Genomic DNA, 23,672 nt, shown 5'->3' with positions numbered 1-23,672 from the left:
ACGCAGCTTTACAAACTGTTATTATGCAGGATTGTAGCAGTAACTTTTATTTCTTGTGATGTCTTCAATCCATACAGAACTGCAGACGCTTCACATGCATGTTAGCACATATGACCTAAATTCTTGAAAAACCGCATACGGATTGCAACGTGTTGAAGATGAAGAGCTGGATGAATGAACGTCGAGTTTCAATCTGCGCTTGTTTGTCGTTGTTGAGTTTTGGCCTCTCTGAGCCCCCTTCTAGTTTTGTCTGTTTTAAAACCAGCCAATACTTTATACACGTAACTATGGTGAAAGTTGAGTCTTGAAATATATTAGTGAAATTTTATAAACTTGGTCAAAGGAAAAGCAATTTCCTTCCTGTGCTTTATCTCATCTCTCCCTCCACAATTCGTTTTGCTGCTTCGTGTTCAATCAATCAAGAGATGCCAGGCTGACATTTCTGGCCCACAAGCTGAGCGGCATTGATTTGTTAAAAGATGTCGGTCTTGTGCGGCGGCTAAATGTGCCTCTGAAGGATCTGTTGTGTTCTCACATCATCGTCGAGGCGCTGCTAATTCACACACACATTTGATTGCCCTGATGCCATAATTAGCTTGGTCAGGCACGCAGGCTCTCTGAAGTGCTTCTACTTGAGTGTATCTATGCAAGAGACCTCGTTTTTTTCCTTTCTCTCGGAGAGGTATGGATCGGAATTAAGTGATGTCAGCATGAAACAAAGTCCTGAAACATTTAGTCGATGTACTGTCCTGACCTGGCAAGGAGAAATCTGCTGGAGCCAGAGAAATACTGCATGTGTCTCTATTGTCTCCAGACTTGGATGTAATTTGCCTACTGCGTTGGTGTTTGGGGAGATGGGGGGGGGTTAAGTTTTTGCTGTATCATGGGGAATGCGATGATTCATGCTAAAAGAAGCCTAACATCTGGCCTCATTAATCATTTCTTTTCAAGTCTGGGTTTTTAGGGAATACTTTTCCTTTTCATCACATTCTCTCTTGCTCTCTCTCTCTCTCTCTCTCTCTCTCTCTCTCTCTCTCTCTCTCTCTCTCTCTCTCTCTCTCTCTCTCTCTCTCTCTGTCTCTCTCTCTTCCTCCCCCTCTCTCCATCACATCTACTCTGCTTGTCATCTGTTGACATTCTGGTGACATTCTGGCATGCCTCATCACCCATATCACTCCTCCCTCCTCATTTACTCCCTAATTTGTTTGGATGGCAGCGGAAGGAGAGGGATGAGAATGAAAGCGACAGAGAAAGGTGTGGAAGGAGAGAAAGAAAAGGAGGGGGGGGGGGGGGGTTGTGGGAAGGGAGGACGGCGAGAGAAGTGGTAAATCGAGTTTGATGAAATCGGTTTGCTCGCTGTTTAACAGTTAGGGAGTTCCTTATTAGTCACTGGGCCCCGGGTGAGAGCAGTGACACATCCACTGTAACCCCACGTGCTGCATTGCCTGAAGAAAAGCAGTAATAAGAATAACAACATATTCTATTCACTGGGATGACGAATCCTCCACAAGCCACCGACAAGGGTTTGGAAATTACTGCATTACGCAAAAAAGTTCCCATGAGCAGTCTCAAGTCAAATGAGATGTTTGAATACTTTGTAGAATGTTAGTAATATTAAACGGGGAAACTGTGGATTCGGTCTAAGTGATAAAGCACCATGAAGGAACAGATAAGAACAGGTTTTGGAACATGAGATTTTAATTGAAGTTGATATAATATCCCAGGGTTGTCAGAAAGGAAAAACAAGAAGAAAAAAAAACGTCCTCATCCTTTATCCTCCATCTCCCCAAGCGCCACCAAAAGTACACGATTAACATTCAGGTGACAAAGACGTGCTGATGAAGGTCCACTAATCTTACACCCAGTCCTGTTGGAGATGTTTGCCAGATGGTAGAACGCTGGATCTGTATGAGCGTGAGCCTCCGTCTGCAGGGAGTCATAGATCTGATGATGACTCTGTGTGAGCCCGTGCAGCAGCCAGAGGAATATGCATGAGGCTATTTTACAAAACCAGAAGCAGCCGGCACGGTGCAAAGAATGAAATGTTCGTCCTTTGTTTTCACTGTTGAAAATCAAGGTGCTTCAAATATGCAATGTGCTGAAGACAGATAATGTTCCCTCATGATGCACCAATCTGTTAACATTGTAATCTTCTTATGAAGCTGCTCAACATGATCACCACCACACTCACTGGTTGTTCTGGAGCTTTTGATCATTTGCATCGAAAAAAAAAAATTCAAATGATTTATCCTTTTTTCTCCTTTTTTCTATTTCTGAACTTCTTGTCCAGGTTGTTATTTGGCCTGTGAAATGGGGTACAGTCGAAAGCTCAGGTCTCCATCCATCTGTTTCCCCCACTTCAGATCACCACGGGTCTTCAGATCTGATATCAATAAATCGATCTGGACAGCTTCAGAGCAAAAGTTTAAATCTGAAATCTATAATCTTTATTTTCCTGCCAGCTCCTCAGTTAAATGTCTCAATGAGCCTGAGAGAGAATATGTGAGGAAAGGGTCAGGGTTAATGCCGATGTTGATGTGCTATAAACAAACAAATTTCGGAGTTTATGTCATCATGTCCTGCCTCCTGCAGGACATGATGTCCACAACAGTGCTCTGGACACGTCTGACCTGAACGATCTCCTGCTGCGTTCTTCACATGTGAAAGACAAACTCTGGAAAATGTCAGGACTATTTTCCAGTCTGAAAATATCTATACTGGGCTGCAGATGTTCTCAGGGAAAGAAAAAAATACTTTACATTCACACAGTGGACGTTTGATTTCCACATATGACAAAAACCATATGTTTCCCAAAACCTGGAAGCTGGAGGAGGATGCATTGGTTGTTTTCAGACTGAATCACTGATGCATGTGGAGACGATGAGTCTGTCTGCTGAGTCATGATGTTTGTTTTCAACCTCATGACAGAGTCAGAAGTCGGCTTTTTACAAAAAAACTGCCTATTTGTTTGTTTTGGTTACACAAGCAAAAGCATCTGAGAAGGTAGATTCTTTTAATTGAGTGAGGCCTTCACAGAAAACTAAAATGAAATCAGAGGAGAGAAGCTGATACACACAAAGGACGGACAATGTACTGAACAATAGGCAAAATGCACACGTTGGAACCATTAGCTCTTACATAAGTGTGGTGTGTTTGCCAAATAGGCCAAGTTTAAACAAACCTCAGTGCATCAGCTTCTATTCAAAGGAGTTTCTACGAGCCACAGATACACGACAGTCAGAGATATCATCAAACACGCACACGCTGACAGCCTCGGCACTTAACATGATGAATTATGTGTTGACTTCAGATCTGTAGATTGTCTCTTTGATCGAAAACAATTCAAAAATACATTCACAGACATTTTAAAAAGTGTGTTTGGACTGAGTTCAGCAGTGTGAGTGAAAACCAATCAATGAGCAGTCGGCCCTGACACGTAACACAGTGTGTGGGAGTCCATACCTGTACTTTGAGGGTCGTGGGGGGGCTGGAGCCAATCACAAGGCTTTGCTTTGCACTGGAGTTGTTATTTACAGGTTATGTTTTCAACTGTGTTTGTTAGTAAGCAGGATGACGCAATGACTACAGAACAGATTTCCATACAATTTTGTGGAGGATACACGAGAAAGAAGCCATTAAATTTTGCTGCACATCCAGATCCAGGGATTTATTTATTTTTTCGCTTTTTTAACTTTGTCTTCATGTTTCGTTGATTTCTCTCCGAATAATCCATGGACCTTGATGAAAAAATAACGGCTCCCGAGTTGTTTACCTCCGCCAACCAGACAAATTGCAGTTTACATCAGTATCTGTGAAAATCTGTTGTAAAGGATTCGAAGAAATGTATAAGAATTCTTCAGTTATGGTCAGAAATGTGATTTGTGTGGTCACAGTGACCTTTGACTAAAATCCAATCAGCTAACATCTGAGTCTACATGAACATCTGTACCAAATTTTAAGAAATTCCGTCAAGGCCTTACTGTGATTGGCTGCGTTCAGGAGAGTTTGACGGACACCTCGAAACCATCACTTCTTCTGTTACCAACTTCTACAACCAGTGATAACAGATGACTTGGACCACACCAACAGAAAGGTCCCGTCAAGACCCCCAGTAATGGTTCACTGCTTCCCAACATGCGACTGCTGGTTTAGTGTACGAGAGCCCAGAGAAACACAGACACACAAATAAAACCTTCTCACACCAATTTCCTGTGAATGTCATCTCGGCTAAGAACAAACACCCCTGATTTCCAACCTCCAGCGGTTTCTTCTCCCTTCTGTGGCAGAAAGAGAGAGAGAGAGAGAGCGAGAGAGAGGAGTGTGTGTGTGTGTGTGTGTGTGTGTGTGTGTGTGTGTGTGTGTGTGTGTGTGTGTGTGTGTGTGTGGGGGGGGGGGGGGGGGGGGGGGGGGTACCACTGTAAATCAAGGCCCACCATAAACCTCTGAGAAGTTGGGCCGAATCCAAACCTCAACTTTTGGTGCAGCCTTTTATCGAAATGCCAGATGAAGATAGAGGGAGGAGGGGAAAAAAACAACAGACGATAAAGAAGGATGAAAGAAGAGAGAGAGACGGAGAGAGAGCAGCGTGGAAGTTAGACAAACTTTATCTCTCACTCATCTGGTCTGAACATCTGGACTGAGATCAGTGCTCAGATATCTGAGGAGGAAACTAAACGAGTATCAAACCTTAATTACTCTGTGGTCTGGAGCTCATTTGTTCTGCATAACTGAAAATACAGACGTCCTTAAAACCACCTGTTCACAGAGACTTTGGACCGCTCAATTATAATAACTCTAACAAGTTCTGCTATTATCATCATCTGTTATTTGTTTGTGTTATTTTGATTTAATTTTTATCATCTTTGATTTCCTTACATTGAAAGGTGCTAAATAAATCCAAGTTATTATTATTATATCCCACGATACAACAAGTTTAGTCCCATAGACTGTGTATAAAAATGGGCGACATGATGCCTCCCCAAAAGTGAAGCCAAAGCATCTGGATCGCCCCCTGGTGGCTGGCTGAAGTATGGCTCATAAACCCTGCTCCCTCAGGGTTAGTGGATTGGACTTGGAGCAAACAAGTACATGTTGAATAGTTTTTTTATTTATCAAAGCTGGTTTCTGTAGTTTTTGGTAATTTTTATTTTAATTTGTTATTTGATGCTAAAACAGAGTGAAACATCATGATTGACAGCTGAGACTGACTCACAATTGGCCGAGGGCTTGTATTTACGAGATTGGATTTTTGGCGACAACTTCCAAGTTTGTCGCAGAATGAATAAATCGGGCTAAAAATAATAAACTCTGAACAAGGTATTAGAGGAGGTAGAGCCTTGAATCCAAAACTGTTTCTCATCAGGATACAGAGCTGGAACAGGAAGTCTTTTTAACAAACTTGTCATTCCTCTTCCTGCCACTGACAATAATGCTGGTACCACAATGTGCAACAGCATGAAACAAGTCATTATCCACTTTAAAATCAGTGTTGCCATGAACAGGGGAGACACGTCCAAGTCAGGAAGACGAGTTTGTACGAAACAAGACGTTAGTAGGACAGATTTGGAGTCTGAACACGGGAGGGTAGATGATTCCGTGGAGATTGTGTGAAGGTGGGCGTGTCAATGCTTGATTGTGCGACAGACAAGGAAGACGAGCAACGGTGGAAAGCTGGTTTGTTCTGGGTAAACAGGCAAATTATGAGAAAACCTTGTGAGGAATTCTTCTGAGAAGGATGCTCTGTGCATTCAATTTTCTCCCTTTGTGTGTGATTGTGCTTATCTACCCTCAATATTAGACTTGCACCTCAGTACATTTGCCAGAAAAGTATCCATCCCTGTCTTTTTTCTGTCTCCTCTCCCCGACTCCCCTCCTCCTCCTCCTCCCCTCCTCCTCCTCCCCCTGCCCTGATGTTCGAGCTTGCCTGAACAGCTTGGCGAGTATCAGGGAAACACATTCCATCTACCAAACAACCCCCGAAAACTCACATTTCAAGGATTTCCAAACTGATTAATCCCTGACAAAGTGTCAAAATCTAAGTAATGCGAAGACGGCGTGGCTCTGACCCAAATCTCATTGATTCATGCAGCAGATTCAAATGAAGGTTATTAGGGTTATTACACACGGAGTTGCACGAGGAATCCAAGGTGTGTGAAATTTGGAACAAATTCCTTTTTACCTACACAGAGTAAATTAGAAAAAAAAGCGTGTTTAAAGTGAAGAGTCTGCAGGTGAAGGAGGAGAAATTGGGGTTAGCGGCTCCCATGAAAAGGAAAAGGGCGTACAAATTCTGCTTCCCTCGATTTGCGTGCACGACCAGCGCAGGTATAAAGAACAAGAGATGAATTAGAAGGTAAGAGGCGGATGGAAGATGAACTGTATCGCTGCTGGAAAGTTCATAGTGTGCGAGTGTGCGCGCCCGAGTCAGGAGGGAGGATTCCACTGGGGGAAATGAATTTGGGACGGTGCTTGAACCAAATGAGGAAAAACAAACAAAAACATATTACAACTGACTTGACGGTGGAATAATAAAGTGCAGCCCGGCACCGAGAGGAACAACTCATTATGTATTTGTAGCAGTTTAACGACCTTTTACTTTAAATTACACTCGGTGTCATCCGCAGGAAAAACAAACAAAACACTTATTAAGGAGAAATGGGGAAAATGAAATGTAAACGGAGCTGAAGTGATCCGGTAATGGGGTCAATGTCCGGTGTTATTACACTTTTTTAAATGTCCACCGGGGTTAAACAACACGCGTTTTAGAACAAAGCAGCAGCCTTGTGCAGTCATCATCGCGCCAATAGTTCTCCCAAAGACAAATTCCACTTCAGCAGCTGGGACATTTAAAGTCCAAAAGAGAGTCGATAAGACATTGTCCCAAAGCCAGCGACTTTAAATAGCAGATAACAGACGTTTCCAACAGCCACATTTTTATAGAGATTCTTTATATCTCACATTGCTTGTCCTCAACCTGAGTCACCCCAATAAAGACACAGTGTGTAATTTAACGGGGATAAGAGCAGTTTCCAAAGACGAGCACGTCACAAACTGAGGCTCATAACAGCTGTGAATGTTAATGAGTAACACTTGTCGTTTTAACTGTCAACTAACAACATGTTGATATTGAGCAACTTATTTTTTACCATGTCTGCCATCTTTTCGTTTAGCAAGTTGGAATATTAGAATTTCCTCATTAGCACAAATTAGACTCTGGGGGCACTGGTCGGTATCTTGGGGCCGAGACACAAACAGTGACAGGTTGCACTTTGTAGGTGTTTTTAGAACCAGGCAACATTTTGGTTAATCTCCATTAACAGCTGTCTTCATACGAGACGAGTACAGATAAATGGAAAAGCTGAAATGCATCTCGCCCACTGTGTTCCCGCCTCCGTTCACCTGCGGGCAACCAGCTCAAATGTGATTAGTCGAGCTAGAAACGGAAACCAGAAGTCTTCAATCCCCCTGAAAATATTTTCCCTCACCTACAAATTCTCCATAATCACATGCAGAATCTGTTCAGGTTACCTGAGGGCAACAGAGGCGATTGGACCGTCTTTAGTTTTGCAGGTATTCTGTAATAAACCAAGACTTTGACTTGATAATGGTGCTGATTAAAAAACATCTGGACAAAATGTTTGGACGCCCCATTAATACACAGATCCTACTATAACGTCATCTGCAATTCTGATGTTCTCTGTACTTTCTCTGTAAGTACTGTAAGTTTTGCGTATTCCAAAAACTCAACCTCATGGTGGAGCAAGAGGAAAAGTCAGGAAATCTCGTAAATCAGAGCACTTTATCCTCCGGGGATCACAAATGTTTGTACAAAAGTTTATTGGCAGTCCATTAAATATCTGCTGAGTTGGCGAAATGGCCAAACAAGAGCCAATTCTGCTTTCATGGGCTAAACAAGTCTAAACATTGACCGGGGGAACAGCAGCGGCCACATCTTTCCTGTCAAAAGAAAAAAAAAAGAGTCGCATTTCTACATTTCTGGAGCAAGTAAATATTTTTGGACCTGGTTCGGCGCCAGCTGCAACATCACCCCGCCGCTGCGTCTCACAGTAAGCAAACTAAAAAGTAAACTTCCACGTATTTTGGGCACATCAAGCTTTTGCCACCTAATGGTTAAGCAGGTACAACCTGACCTACATGCAGTAAATAGAGCTGTTCCTCGTATCAGCAATTAATCAAAGTGAGTCCTAACAAAGTGCTGCTGTCCCGGGTAGTTTGATGAGGGGGCGGCGCCGCGTGCCACACGCCAGCCTCGTATTCCCACGGAGGAGTTTCTGTGAGGAGTGGGAGGGCGCTCACCTTTCTCTGAGCATTACAGCTCGACGGCACGTTACAGGGACGAGTTCATAAATAATGATTCATCTCTATCTGCCTGTCTGTCTTCATATGTACGTATACATAAGCAAGTCAATCCCACACATGCACCTGTCTGTAAAGCAGCTGGCCCACCTGACTCACCAGGATTTACTCTGCACCTGAAACCCATCTCACCCGTCCCGGACTTCACATTCACTCGGCTCTGGGCTGTTTGTTGTGTCATTGTTTTTTTTTTTAGGCTCGATATGCAAGGGTGCTTCTGCGCTAGTGTTGTCACAACGCATGAGGGTTTTGCTGAAAGTGAGTGTGTGGGCGAGCGTGTGAAAAATGAATGCCACTTCGAATGCATGAATGCTGTTGTGTGTGTGTATGTATCATCAAGAGGGGACGGCCTGAAATGTGGATCTCACCTCGTGCCCCAGCTGTTTTCATTCCCTATTCAGTGGAGTTTAATATTGAGGGACTCCGAGCTGTCAAAACATGTCAGAGTGACGACATGTATCCTGGTACAATGTGCTCGGCTGCCCCAGTGAGCCACATGTTCTCTATGCCGGGAGATGTGACGTTCTCACTCTGGATGGACGGGTGCACGGATCAGAGGTCCGTATCAATCTGATGACACATACGATTTGATGATTATATAATTTCAAAACCTGGTGACTACATTTTCCACAATGCACCTCAATCAACAGTGCACAAGTTCGATCAGAGAGTTGGGTGTTGCCATAAAATTTATATAAAGACATGACAACTCCCCAAAAGTGAAGCCAAATGACCACAATCCAACAATCCCAGATTTCCTTTAAACTCAGTCTTTGGTCTCAACCCCCGTTGCCACTCGTTTAACTTCAGGCAGCCACAAGAGCCTTGATGTGTGAAACTGGGAAGATGTGAAGCATTAAGACAATGAACCATTTGCAGAAAAGCTTTCGGCTCCAACAGTAAAACACTGCATGACTAATGAAAAGTGTTAAAAGTGACAACAGAGTAGCAGAATGGAAAATGAAATGAGATCCTGAATCTCTTCTCTGTATTTTGCACAGTTGCTTAAACCTAGCAGTTACAGGGTACACGGACAAATGAGGCGGTACAAAAAACCCCTCAAAGGTTCCACCTCACCTCTGCGGTTCCCTGATTTACTCCCATTAACCTCCCTCCCTCCCTCAGCGGCTCGCGGCAGTCTTCGACCTCCATGACTTCAGCCTCCTGCTTTCCAAAAAAACCATGGCCTCGTTTGTGGCTCCCCAGAGCCTCGGAACAACAACCTGTGAAACCGATAACCCTAAAAGGTACAAACTTCCCCTTTCTGACCATTATTCTAATACGCATAACTTTAAGGTGGTATTTATAACGTGATCGTGGTGATTTTGAGAAAGCTATCATTTGGTGTTAAATGAAGTGGAAATAGCAAAGCTTTGTAGCCATGAAATGCAAAGACATTACATTAAACTTTAATCTCTGCCTTTTCCTCTTTAAGCACATTTTAATACTGGATTTTTTTTCTTCATCCCTATAACAGGAAAATTGTCCTTTTACCAAAGCAAATTGCATCATTAATTTCTTCTTTTATCTGTGTACTTATTCCACCACCCACTGACACAGAAATTCAACAGCTGAATTAACTATGGTGTGAAAAATTTGAAAAACCAGCTGGATACATTTTATAAATGGACATAAAATATATGATAATTATATGATGGATGATTACATTAGTCCACAGCAACAACAATTTCTTAGAACTCCCTTAAATACTAAGATCGTCTTCGTACAGGAGGCTGTTTTTGCCTCGGGCCCCAAAAGTCCCTTGAAACGCTCCTGGGGAAAAAGGGCATCGGGTGAATTCTTCTGGGTTTTAAAAAAGCAGTTTCTAAAGATTTAAACCCTATTTCCAGAAAAGTACATCAATACGGACGAATTCTGTGACACAACATCAAATGTAAACGTTTTAAGAATTCCAACTGTACAATATCTGTGGCTGGCAGAAACAGGGTGGTTGAGACTGGGGACACATCATAGTTATGGTAAAGGCTGAAAAGTGCAATAACAGACTTTTAGCCACTTGGGGACAGTTTCAACTTGGTGAATTCTTAGGTTTTAAGTCGATACGGTGGAGGGAGTCAGTTCTTAGAGCTTTTTTTTTTCTCAGACAACAGCTGTTTGCTGCGGCCAAAACAAAAGCTGTGAGAGTCGTGAGAGTGAAGCAAAACAAAACTGTGGGACTCAAAGAGCTAAAAGAAGCTGTGAAGCTCCACAGAGGGAAACTGCAGAGAAAAGTGATAACTACAGACGTACTTCAAGAACGTTCACATTTCACATTAGAATTTTTTCAATTATTATTATTATTATCAACTATTGTTATAACTATTTTCAACTATTTGATCCATTGTTTATAAAAACATATTGAGTGTCGCTGCTTTAAGATAAAGTATCTTGAACACTTGTTGTTATTTGTGTGAACTGACCTTTCAAAAGGTGCAGCTCTGCTACTTCCAACTTTCTGAAACTACATCCCATGTTCTGCCTCCCATCCAATCCTGCGTGTCCGCCTGATGTGCACACGGGTTTGTGTGTGTGTGTGCGTGTGTGTGTGTGTGTGTCTGTCTTGGTTGGCACTCAGGTCCCAGCTGTCGCAGCAGAGAGAATTTGCGCCAAACCGGATACCCATGGGTGCACACTGGAGCCAGAGGCTGCCAGCTGGACCAAACGTCTTTTCCCTCCACCCCTCCATGAGACAGACACACACACACACAATCCCCTTCTATTTTACACCCAGAAACTCCTCCATTGACCTCTCAAACTCGCTGCCCCCCCCCCCCCCCCCCCCCCCCCCCCCCCTCCCCAACACACACATTTAGACACACTCAGGGTGGGCACACGCCCAAGCCTTGGCATGTTGGAGCTGTAAAGGCGACAGGAGTGTCAACAACATCACACCGCTGCTACATAATCCTCCTCGGCCCCCTGAGCAACCCAAAACACGACACAAAACTTCAATCGATAAACTTGTTCATCACATCTTAAGGAAAAAGAGGCCGAGTGGAACGTTTAAGTAATTGCTGCTCGGACAGAGAGTGATGTCATCTTTAATTCTGGTGCACTATTTATTATGGTAATGCCAGATCGTAATGGCTGAGATTAGGAGGAGAAGCTGGAGATAAATGTGAGAGTATAATGTGCATGAGAGAATCTAGGCCAACGAGACAATCAAGACATTGAGCTGTGGTGGAGGGATAAGAGCTGAGTGTGACTTTTGTTCCTTGAATTGTTGTTTATTCACTGTTTTGTTGCCATAGATCTTAAACTGCCCATTCACATTGAAACGGTTATTGTTCAGCGTTATTTCATCCCACGCATTATGCAAATCTCCTCCGAGCCAATCGGCCGCGCAGGCTCCACATAGCTGCTTCTTAGAAATAGAGGAACACTTGTCATCGTGGGTTATTGTGCAGGACGGCGCTGAGAAAACTCAATGTGTCACGCTGCGTTTGTTTGCTGCGAGTTCATCCTCAGAGGTGTGAGCAGGATGTCGTGTCCTTTGTTGCTCTGCTGGCAGTTTGTGCCAGTGAAGGACTGTAAGTGGTCAGAGGATTACAGTGACAGACACACACACACACACACACACACAGAGAAAACCATATACACGTAGTACCTACCTGTTCCCGTACACATACAGTAAGCCCACATGATGGAAAGACAGATACTGTCTCTCTGCAAGTAACTTCCACTTACCTGCAGAGAGACAGTTTAACAAACACACACACACATCCATGCATACACGCACACATGCACACGCACGCACACACAGCAAAACACACCCAGACAGTCCCTGCACCTCTGTTCCAGTTGAGCTCCAAACTGATTCACAACCTGAGTGCAACATCAAAAGCTGACTGGGATTAATGGAGTTCAGAATAACAGGACAAAAAGTTAAAATACAGATTTGACTGAGTAAAAGTACTTCATCCAAGCAATACTCTATATACAATGTCATTGCACATACCTTAACAACACAAGTAAAGTAACTTTTAGTGCTTTGAAATAGAGAATTATTTGATTCCCTACTTCTACACGTTACTAATGAGATGGAGGAAAAATCACTGTAGCCTCAGATCTCTGGTGCTAAACCACATATGTCAAACAATCAAGCTCAATCTCTCCCCAGAGGGATTTGTCACTGTACCAGCATGAGGTGTCCTGCTTCTCTGCTTCCAAAAAGAGACCAATTACTTGTATTAGGACCACAGAAGTTCTTGAGCTGTTTTTGAAAGCATCACAAAGTGCTCCATGACACCGGTTAGCAAGAGAACAAGTGCTCAAGGACGGAGCCTCCTGCCGAGACTGATCGAGGTTCAACACATGTGTTTTCACAGCAGGATTGTAAGGCAATCACTTAATCTGATGGTTTTGGACGTGGAAAGAAAACCCTAAAAATGAAATAACAACCTGATGGTAATCAAAGGATTTAGAATAGTGTGGAAACGATTGTTGGAGTATTGTGAGATTTTGATCTGCTGTCCTGTAGTTAACCAGAACCCACGTACACAGTTGCACAACAAGGTGGGAGGAGAGTTCCTGTTTATTCCAAGTACTCATCTATTACCTGCAGCCGTCAGGACTTTGGCATAAAGATATTACAGAGAGGTCCAGTTCTCTCCTGGAGGAGCATCTATTTGTACAGCAGAGGATGGACGGCACTAAAACAAAAACTCCAAGGAATTTAATTTAATATTTCTGCACGTACTGGTTTATTCAGATCGAGGCTGTTGACCATTAACGTCCGCTTTTCTATTAATAATCAACCTGCAAGACAAATATTACCCCTGACAAACTTCTCCTATCGCAATAACAATCTAGTAAGGGAGCGATTTTAGGACACTGATGTTAATCATTCACGGGTGGAAATACCCTGACATCAAACATCCCCTGTCCAGGTGGGGAAATGGAGAATTGAAAAGCCTCTAAATGAAAAGTGACTCACATACACGGCGGATGAAAGCGAGGAGGCCATCAAACAGACCTGTACTTTAAACCCCACAGGAAACCAGGCCCACCACACTGTCCCAGTTCTCTGCAACAAGAATGGACGATTTCTCACCAAAGGCCTCGCGTTACATCATGTTTTTTGTTCTTTTTGTGGTTGTTATTCTTTTTCTTTCTCTCTCTGCACGGTATCAGTCCACAGCGAAGCCATCAAGCCCGTCACTCACAAACCCGACAGATCAAGGCCCCGGCAGTGTGAAATGTGTCGGCCATTTTGGCTTTGTCAGAGCTGGTGGCACGCAGAGCAACTGCTCATTAGAAGGCGAGGGTGACAGAGCCTCTCTCCCTCTCTCTCTCTCTCTCTCTCCCTCCCCTCCACCAGACGGGTTCGACTTCCTCGCCCAAACAGAGTGGGAGAGCACGGAGAGCGGGGAGAGAGGCAGATGGCGCCGGCTGCAGCGAAAAGAGATGGGAGAGAGAGCAGGAGAGCGAGGAAGGCTGGAGGGAGAGGGAAAGTGAAAAAGAGGTGAGAGTGAGGAAGAGATACAGTGTGAGAGGGGGGGAGAGAGAGGGCTTGGGGGGGGGGGGGGGGGGGGGGGGGAGAAAGGGAAACGTGCCGGCAGATATCATTAGGGTCGAGTGCAGGACTGCGTAACGAGCAAGCTCACAGCACCCCTCCATCCTCAGTGGCGCCTGCTGGCTGGAGGCCCCCAGGTCCTGGCTCGCCGGTGGGGGCTCCGGCCTGTTCCATCACGGCTGAACGTAGGGGGGGAGCAGAGGGGGGAGATTAATTTCTCCCCCCTACCTGTGGAGCACATTTTCACAGACACATGCGCAGCCTTTAAAAAACCCTATAAACATTGACTCTCACACACACACACACACACACACAGCCTCAGGGTGGAAAGGTTGACCATGTGCGCTCTCTCTTTTTCCTCCTTCTCCCGTCAGAGGTATAATTGACTCTGTCTGACACAGGAACATAGTGGTGAGAACCCCGGCTTCCCCTTGATGTGCAGCGACACAGCACACAGCTGTGTGAGGTGCTGGGAAAAGTCAGCGGGCAGCGGGTGTCTACGGGCCTGCAGCATCCCCGCCGTCGCCCGCTCAGCTATGTGACTGCGCCGCCGCCACGGGAGGCTGACCGCAAAGCATTTCTCCACAAGGCTTCTTTTTTTGTTTTATTTGAATACATCAGTTGAAGGAAGATAAGAACCACAAGGCTCACGCGCGGTTTCTGACAGCAGCAAAAAGAATAGTAGAAGAAGAGCAGGGACTTATAGAAGGAATGAAAACGATGAAGATGAATAAAACACAACGTTTTTGTCTCTTGTGGATATGAAGCACAGAAATATATCAGAGATAATAAGCTTTTTAAAAGTGTGAGACTTTCTTCATTGGATTACCCTGTTGAGAATAACACTACATATTATGTCCCTATTAAGCATCTGCCAGTGCAATGAAAACCAACCAGTGTGTTCTGTATCATTACATGAAATATGGAGAGAGGAATATCAACAAATCACACGAAACACATGGTATCGCCTGAATAAACAGAGGCTGGTATATTTAGATCCTGGTGTGACAGACCGACAAAGAATGAATGAGCCACACTATTGTACAAGATGACAAATTTCTTCTTTCCAAATAAGTTGACTCATTGACTGATTTGACTCATTATGGAAACTAAGTTTGCAGCTGAAAAAAGTCCCAAATGAAGCTGTTCTACGAGAATATATTAAAAAATACCGAACTTACTGGAAGAGCTAACTCATTCTCCCTCTATTTATTTAAAGATATTCTCTTATCCAGCTTTAAGGTGCAAACACTACTTGTACCTTGAAGAAACCACTTTACTTTTATTACATCTCGTTTTTCCTCACATATTATTTCCCTCTTTACACTGTGGTCATCCAAATGCACAGATTCCTTCCAGCCTTTCTACTTTGACCTGAAAAAGACCCTCTAAACTCCGAAGGGATGCCACAGTAAATCAGTGTAACAGAAGTGCACATTATTCTCCGCAGTGCTGACGCTGGCCACAGCAAAGCTGGCGAGATAAAACCCAATGAATAGTGGAGATGAGAGCAGAGGATCGGGGGGGACAGGGAGTTCACCGGCGGATGGATGTCGGCTTGATCTATAGACTCAATCAACCCACAGAGAAGGTTGATAAGGAGGCTTAGCCCTAACTTGGCCGGTGAAGAGACTTTCAGCTCAGTTAGGGTGAAGATTATAGTTCGTACATAAAGTTTCCACCTGAGGATACACAACAATCTGCTGTGATCCTTTCCACTCATATCGATGTCGCTGGGACAGAATGACAACGTGGAGGAGGCAGGATTAGTTGTAGTGTTAAGGGGAAGAGAGCGAGAGTCTTCAGACATTATGCAGATTTTACGTTTTTCACATATGACGAACGCACCAGATGCATTCACGACAACAGGAAAATGTCAGGTTACAGTTGTCTTGCAAAGTTGACGTCTTCTTTGACGTCCTCTACGTGAATGTTCCCTCTTTTTAATCCTCACACATTTGTTTTCTTTTTCGTGTGCTTCAACGTCAACACACCCACTCGCTTGCAGTGAAATCTGTGGACATTTTCCTGCTGTTTTCTCACTCAGATATGTTTACCAGGGGGCTGTTGGTAAATGTTCTGGAAAATCCCCTCCAGATAACTATCGTGAGTATATACAGAGTTCAGTACATGAAAGCAGCAAGTGAAGGAGACCCCTTGTCTTAACCAATCAAGCATAATGCCGCCATTGTGGCAGTTTTGCATAATCACAGGTATGATACCTCTGAGTCGGAGCCACAGCGGAGCCTACACGTGTGTGTAGTGTGGTCCACTGGGTAGCATCGCTTTTCCGGCAGACTCTGCGCCATGTTTGAATTGAGTTGAAGGAACGAACAAGAAGGACGTCTTTCTTTTTACCATTACCATTTATAGAGAATTGTGTTGAAGGGGGTAGTCGGGGACAAAGAAAGAGAGATGATGGGGGAGAAGAGAGTAGATGAATAGATGAAAGACAACAGAAGGATGACAAGCACAGAGATTCAAAAAGTAGGAAAGTTGGAAAAAAAGGGGGAAAGGTAAAAACCAAAACAAAACAAACAATTTTGACACAAACCACTGGTTCAAAACAAAATGTACTGAGAAATCAAACAAGATAAGAGACGAGGAGAGATGAGACAGAGTCAGAGACGAGGAGAGCATAAGAACGAGTCTGAGGAAAACAAAAAGACAAAGAGAGAAACTTTTTGTGGCAAAGGGGCCTTCTCGCTGCCACTTCATCTCCCGACGATACAACATGAAGGCAAACAGATGTGATAACCCCCGCTGCTCAGTGTGATACAGTGTCAAGCACTGAGCAACACACACACACACACACACACAGGCAAACGGTGTGTGGCCAGAGCCCCCTATCCGAGTACCAGTGCTCACCCTGAAGCTGCAAAGGGCCTCAGCGTGTGCACCGCCTGAGATGTTTAATTCATGCAGCCGCCTGCTTGTGCCCGACAGGAGCGTGTGACGGAGGGAGATGACGGGTGTGTGCAGAGTGTGATGCACAACAGCCAAGAGAGGAGGCCGCACAGACAAGAGATACACAGCAAGTGTATTAGAGAGAAGTCAGGAAAAAGTGATGTAGGAGTATCCACGGCGACAAAAGAAAACAAGGACATAGAAATAGACACATCTGAAAACTGTGAGGCAATAAAATAATATACCACCGAGAGAAGGAGGGAGAGAGATGAGTAGATGGCGGAGCACGTGTTTCGAGATATGCTCCCTCACACACGGAAATGAGTAATAGGTCGAATTTGAGCAGCAAAACTGAGAGAGAGAGCGAGAGAGAGAAAAGAGAGACAGGAGAAAGTGAGAAAACTGAGGAGGGAGATTTTCACACACACACACGAGGCCAAAAACTGTGAAGATCTCGTCCAGGCGGGCGGCGGGAGCGCAGAGTGCTGAGGGTGTGTTGCAGGTCTCGGGAGAGGCAGGCAGGGGACTGAGTGCGAGCGATTTTCTGTCATATCTCTCCTTCTCTTCATCCCTCACGCCTGTTGTCCTCCCTCCTCCTCCTCCTCCTCACCCCCGCCATCCCACCCTCGCCACAGCAGCACAGGGCCGCTTCAAAAAAGAAAAGTACTGCACAGCAGGGGTAGCGTTTGGATAGGGCACCTATTTCAATTTTTTCAAAGATCAGTTTGGCTGTGGGATTATCGGTAATACCCGGGACGTGATTAGTCTCTTAGAATTAAGACCATGTCCATGACGCTGGTTGTTCTCTTCTGTCCGTCCTGTCTCCTGTTGCAACCATAAACTCGGAGTCTGTGCTGTGCTGCTGGGAGAACTGTGGTTTGTGCCCTAAAGCAAACAAGCTGATTGGCCCCAAAAATCTATACTTTTCGAAATAAGAAAAAAACCGAAATACTGAAAACCAGCCTCCCTCCTAAAAACAAAGGCATGATTGAATGCACCAATAACAAAAATATATACGAGTCCAGACAACTTTACCTGCAAAATAACAAAGCAAAGGCACAGAGGGAGACGTGAGAAACACTTTTGAATTAACCTCTTTGCAAGTTTAGATTTGTGAATTTTGAGTTTTGTCACTTTTGGATATACGACAGTAATGATGGGTCTTTTAGAAGTTTACTCTCTGCAGCTTAAAACTTTTAACACAAGCAAATAGAGTATTTCTCTACCTACAATATAATAATGTTGTTATTTAGAGCGTGTGTAAACCGAAACTCTGCTAATCTTCTTAATCCGGACTGCGTGGGCGTGAAGGACCGAGAATAAGGAGCTGATTGAGAAAACACGTTTTTCAGGGCGTTACAGGGATCACACACTAATTGCTGCCGTGGCTGAGAAAGTGGAAAAAGAAACTGTGGTGTTTATGTCCATATGGGCTCATTAAGTATATTGTGGGTATCGTGTATTTGAAATATTCAGTCATGTGAAGCTGTGATCCAGGTCCACAGCGCCTCCTGCAGGGGCCGCAGCCCTGATGGAGACCACCTGACCTGCGACGTCACACCGCGGCAGCATCAACATCTGTCTGGATGTTTTATATTTTGCAAACTCAGGACGTTTTCACACCTGAAACCAGGGTTCATGTTTTTGCTGCACTGTAAACATTTGAGTAGTTTTTGAGTGGCATCGGACATGTTTGTAGTTTTTCATTTGAATGAGGAGAAGGAGTAAACTGGTTCATTTTGTTAAATTCCTTTGTTTCAGACCAAACTGAAAAGTCCAAAGGTCTGGACCAGGAGTGAAAGCGCCCCCCAGTCACACAATAAAAACAGAACACAATATACATGAAGATAAATATGTTTATTATTTATATATATATGTACTCATCATGATATCAACATCATCATTAACATCCATCCTCAGGCACCGTATATGTAGATAGACTGGGAGTAGTGACTTGGTCCTGCATGCCTGAAACACTCTGGAACAAAAGAAAAATCCGAACATGTCGTCGACACGGTGGAAAGAAAAGGCTCGATTTGTTTGTCTTCCCTTTAGATTGAGGTGTTGTTTTATTTCTGCATCACCGATGTGAAATGAGTTAACAGCTCCGACCGTGTTTACTGCTAATTTGTTGAGAAACGAGTGTGTTTATTTCTTCCGGGCGCAGAGTAGAGTGTCACCGTGTGTGTGCTTGTGTATTTGTATTTTACACACACACACAGTCTGGGCCTGTGCGCATTTCACGTGCGTGCCAGCGTGTGGAAAAAAAAAAAAAGTTCTTGTGCAACCGACAACGTTGTGTGAGGTTTAGTCTGGCATTCTCTTGTGTAACAGTGCATTGTGTGTCAGTGTCTAGGAGTACGTGCCAAACCTCTTAACAGGTACTGGGAGACCACGGCTGAGCCAGTTAAGGCAAGTCCTCGGACACCTTGGCACAGCTGCCACATCTCAGGCTGGTTCTGTCTGGATATCTGAGCAGGAGACACGCTGTGGAAAGTTTCCCTCGTTCCTCTGGAGGAAAATCTATTCCCTGACTTCTCTCCCTGCACGTATGGAGCCTAAATACTGGAGAGTAACAATAAAGAATCAATATTCCTCTACACTCGGGGTTATTGTAGCGCTGCCGCCTGACATATGGATAATTAAAAGCAAAAAAATTACCAGCCTCTTTGAATTTCTCAGAATCTCTTCAGAAATAAGTGCGAATGAACTGATGGTTTATGAGCAAAACATTTAATAAACTGTAAACGTTTTTAATACCACAATAAAACATACATACATTATTGGCATTGTTTGGAGGGATTTAAATTAGTTCTTTGCAGAAAATAAAAACTCACCTCTGCTTGATTTTCAGACTGAATTAATCAATGAGGTTTTTACTGCAGGTTTTTTTTCCAAGACTTTCAACTTTTTTTTCATATTGTATTTTATGTTTTTACACATTACTTGTATTATTCTACTCCTTGAACCTATTGATATTTTTTATACAGCTTTTATCCTTTTTACTTCTTTGACCTCTTTTAATCTCTTTACCGCTCTTGTTCTCTTTTCTTTTACTTTAAAACTTGATTTTAAATAGCCTCTGTGTTGTTTTTAATGCAGCTTGAAACTACCTCTGTGTATAAAACATGCTTTAAAAATAAAACTGCCTGCCTACAACAGAACCAAGGGAAAGTAAAGCTGTGTCTACGTGCGCCACCATTGTCCACGCCGTAATCAGAAAACCTGACCAGGGGCGTTTCTGCTGTCCACAAGTGTCTGTGTGCCCCAGTTTTCCTTCTAACAAGCCTTGAGTACAACAAATGGAAATATGTGGACTTGAAAACCTTGCATTGCCTCAGTTGATTGAAGAATCTCTGGCTGTCTGCTGCCTGTCTGACTCTGTAATTTCAGTCTATAAGTAACACGTAGGCTTTTGTAGCAGAAGCTGTTTGTGGATAAAAGCTGTTGAGAGTCCAGCTTCTGCCATTTCAACATCATCCATTCAGCACTGTGGTGAGATTCAGACCCGTTACTTTCTTTATCATTTCACTTTGTGTGCTCTGCATTTACTGGCCCACTCTATCCTTCGCAAAAAGGCAAAACTTTCTTTCAAACCTTTACTTCGATTTAAGTCAAATCGAACTATCGTCAACGGGCGATTTGAATAAAGTTTAACACGGATTCAACTTCAACTTCTACCAAAAGTTTATCGAGGTCAAATGATAAGTAGATAACATTTAGAGTAATTTATATAACATATAGGCCTTTCACAGTATATGGGATATTAAATATGACATCTGTGCTGCAAGGAAAATGCTGCAAGCTGCTTTGTTCCTGTCCCGAACCTGACTCCACCCCCATCCTGACTAACTCCAACCCCAACCTGACTAACTCTAATCCTACCCTGACTAACTCCAACCCCAACCTGACTAACTCTAATCCTACCCTGACTAACTCCAACCCCAACCTGACTAACTCTAATCCTAACCTGACTAAATCCAACCCTAACCCAATCCGTTAAGTTGGTGAAAGTCACTGTGGATTGTTAAAAAACAGACCACACAAGACTTGTGGCTGTTCTGGAGCAACCAGGGCTGGTGGATTCTGCTGGTATCATATGCTGCACACCAAACCAAGCAGGGCTCCATGGACGAAGGCCAAGAAAGACACCGCTATTGAAAGAAAGGCACAGAAAGGTAGGACCAATGCTGGCAAAAACAGTTTTTCACAGATTATGTTCTATGGACAGATGAAACCGAAGTAGAGCTCTTGGGAACGTCGCGCACCGGTCAGCGTAAAGGTGATGAAATGAAGCCCTTCAGCAAAAGAACACCCAACCTACAATAAAACATAGAGGCGGTTTAATCATGCTGTGGGGCTGCTTTCTTGCCTCTGGTGCTGGAGGGATTGAATGTATCAAGGAATTATAAAAATCCGGTTACTAAGGCATTTTAGAGCCAAACGCGTGTCGCAAAGCCACTTTTTGAAGCAAAGATATCGGGCTTTTAGGTTTTTCAGCTGGACAAGGATCCAAGCAGCACACAGCAGGAGAAAAGACCGGCTGACAAGGAAAAGATGGGACTGGCAAGGAACGAGACTTGACCTAAATCCCATTGAAAACCTGCAGAGGTGAAATCTACCATTGCAAAAAAGGATTCCTGTGGTGGAAGAGTGGCAGAAGCTACCAGCAGGCAGGTACAGGAAGCTTGAGACTGCTACAGGAAACGCTTACAGGCTGTGGTTCTTGCCAAAGGATGGTAACTGTGCCCAGGATTCATTTGGGTTTTGTATTATTTCACTATTTATGCAATTCTATTTTTCTTTGTTCATTAACCTTGGACAGTCTGATTACATAAAGTTGGTTAATTTGCATGTATTGCTGAAGATATTCTGAATTTTGCTCTTGAAATTCAGGAGTGGCAATAATTTTTGACCAGAAATCTTGACCCAAAATTTCTAAGACACACTGAAAACAAGAATTCAGACACAAACACTTTAAAATAATGCCTCATAGCCTCAGTGAGGTGCAGAACTAGAATAAAGACCAGTGACTTTCCACGGCTACCATCACAAATATGAAGAAACTCAACTGAAGTGATTCAAAGATCGTAAGAAGTTCTTCACCCACCAGGTTTCGGGAATGCAAGGATCTCGGCTTTATCAGGCGGAGCAGATGTTTCAGACCGAAATTCAAGCCAAACATTTTGGGAAATACTTTTTCTTAATAGCTTAGGAACCAATGAGAAGATTGAAACCTCTCGCGTGTCTGTCTGCTAAACGTGTTAGCTTAGCATAGCAACAAAAACAAACTTTTATCACCTTTAAAGCTAACAAACTATATCTCATTTGTTACAAACAGCTACGCTAATACATGCTAATATACAGTACGTTAGCTTGTAAATTAGCTTGCTTCATATTTAGCTGTCGGATACAACAGTGGGATCTTTGCAAAAAAGTGAATACATGTATTTCCTATTTGTTTAGTGCCAATAAGAAGCCAATTGACTCTGTTTTCTGAACAATATCATATTTAATGTATTATCCTGATGAAAATGGTTCTATTTTAGCAGTCATTTTTACTAACTGAACTGGGTTTCACACTTGGCAGCCTCCAACTCCTGGAAACCATTTCTTCCAGCTCGGTTGTCGACATTTTCCAACGGGGAAATTGAGAAGTGGAGAAATTCCAAACTTAACGGAAGCATCGAGCCTCCCTTTCCTCCGGTGGCCTTGACAGACATGGACACGACATCTCCACCCGACCGTGAAATAGCCACTTGTGTTTTAGCCCGAACGACTCCATTCCTATGTGACTGTAGGCGTGTGCGAGTGCGCGTGCACACAGTCCTTGAGGCTTTTGTAATCCATGAGGACTGATTGTACGTCCTGAAGAACTGATCAATACTATTCAATCTGCTCGCAGCTCTTTGCCGCATTAGGCTTCAGCCGCTATCCAAACAATGAATGGCCGGACACACAGGGACCCGTACACAAATGGAATCCTATTACAACGCATTGGCTCTCAGGAACCGGCGGTGACCCCCTTTTTTATTCCCTCACCTCTGACCAAGGCGGCTATTCTATGCTCCTCTGATTGCCAACTCTCCTCCAGGGGAAGGAAAAGATGTTGTTACCGTGACAACAGCTCATGCTACGCTGGCGTGGATGCGAGCTTCTGATAAATATCACTCCAGCACAAGGAAATCAGCAGCTGATATCTAGAGGTCATTACACTGGCTACATGATTTCACAATGTATTTACACTCATTGACACACAGTGGAGACGATGATCTGAGTAACAGCTGTTTTGTTTCATGACTGACACGTGTGCTTTTTTAAGTGCAGTTAAAATACCTATAATAATATATAACAGTGAGTGGCCATAATTCACATTGACAGCAGAGATTATCGTCCGGACCAGACTGACGTACAACATTTCCATGATGAGCTTTTGTGCACAGCACGTCTCCTCTCTACACAACTTTCAATATACCGCATCTAAAAATAGTTTCAAGCAGCGAGACGGAAAGAAGACAAAGCAATAAGGAGAAATACAGACAGGAGGAAATGAAAATTATTTTTGTCATCCATGATCTTCTTCTTCTTCCTCCTCTTCTCATTAGCGGTAAAGAATTTCCAGTCATGGCATCTCTTAGTTCACGGAGCCCTTTTGCTTTTCCTGCTCCTTCCTTGTCCTCGGTCAGCCACCCCCCCACCCCCCCTTTTGGGCTTTGCCAAATCAGTTTACCTACCAGCTCAGTGCTTTTAGAGACACCGAGGGAATTTCCTTCTCTCGGTTCATCCCCAGGTTCTGCTTCATCTCCTTCAGATTGCTTTTCACAACAATGTATATGTCGCGGAGCCAACTTAACCGTACCTAATGTGGTGCCAG

The 23,672-nt window shown here is 43.7% G+C and overlaps 1 protein-coding gene and 1 long non-coding RNA gene across 2 annotated transcripts in view; one reads left to right on the top strand and one right to left on the bottom strand.

Annotated features, from left to right (window-relative positions):
• LOC117770083 (double-strand-break repair protein rad21 homolog A-like) overlaps positions 1-23,672 on the bottom strand; it is a 951,093-nt gene that overhangs the window by 176,985 nt on the left and 750,436 nt on the right. The gene's annotated exons all lie outside the window — the stretch shown is intronic.
• On the top strand, positions 1,878-23,221 carry LOC117770110. Its single transcript, XR_004615349.1, has 3 exons — positions 1,878-1,890; positions 3,861-3,865; positions 22,140-23,221. It is a non-coding gene; the product is annotated as an uncharacterized LOC117770110 (long non-coding RNA).

The sequence above is a fragment of the Hippoglossus hippoglossus genome, chromosome 11 (genome assembly GCF_009819705.1).
Source record: "Hippoglossus hippoglossus isolate fHipHip1 chromosome 11, fHipHip1.pri, whole genome shotgun sequence".
Taxonomy (NCBI): Eukaryota; Metazoa; Chordata; class Actinopteri; order Pleuronectiformes; family Pleuronectidae; genus Hippoglossus; species Hippoglossus hippoglossus.
This window is presented reverse-complemented; position numbering and strand designations above follow the sequence as displayed.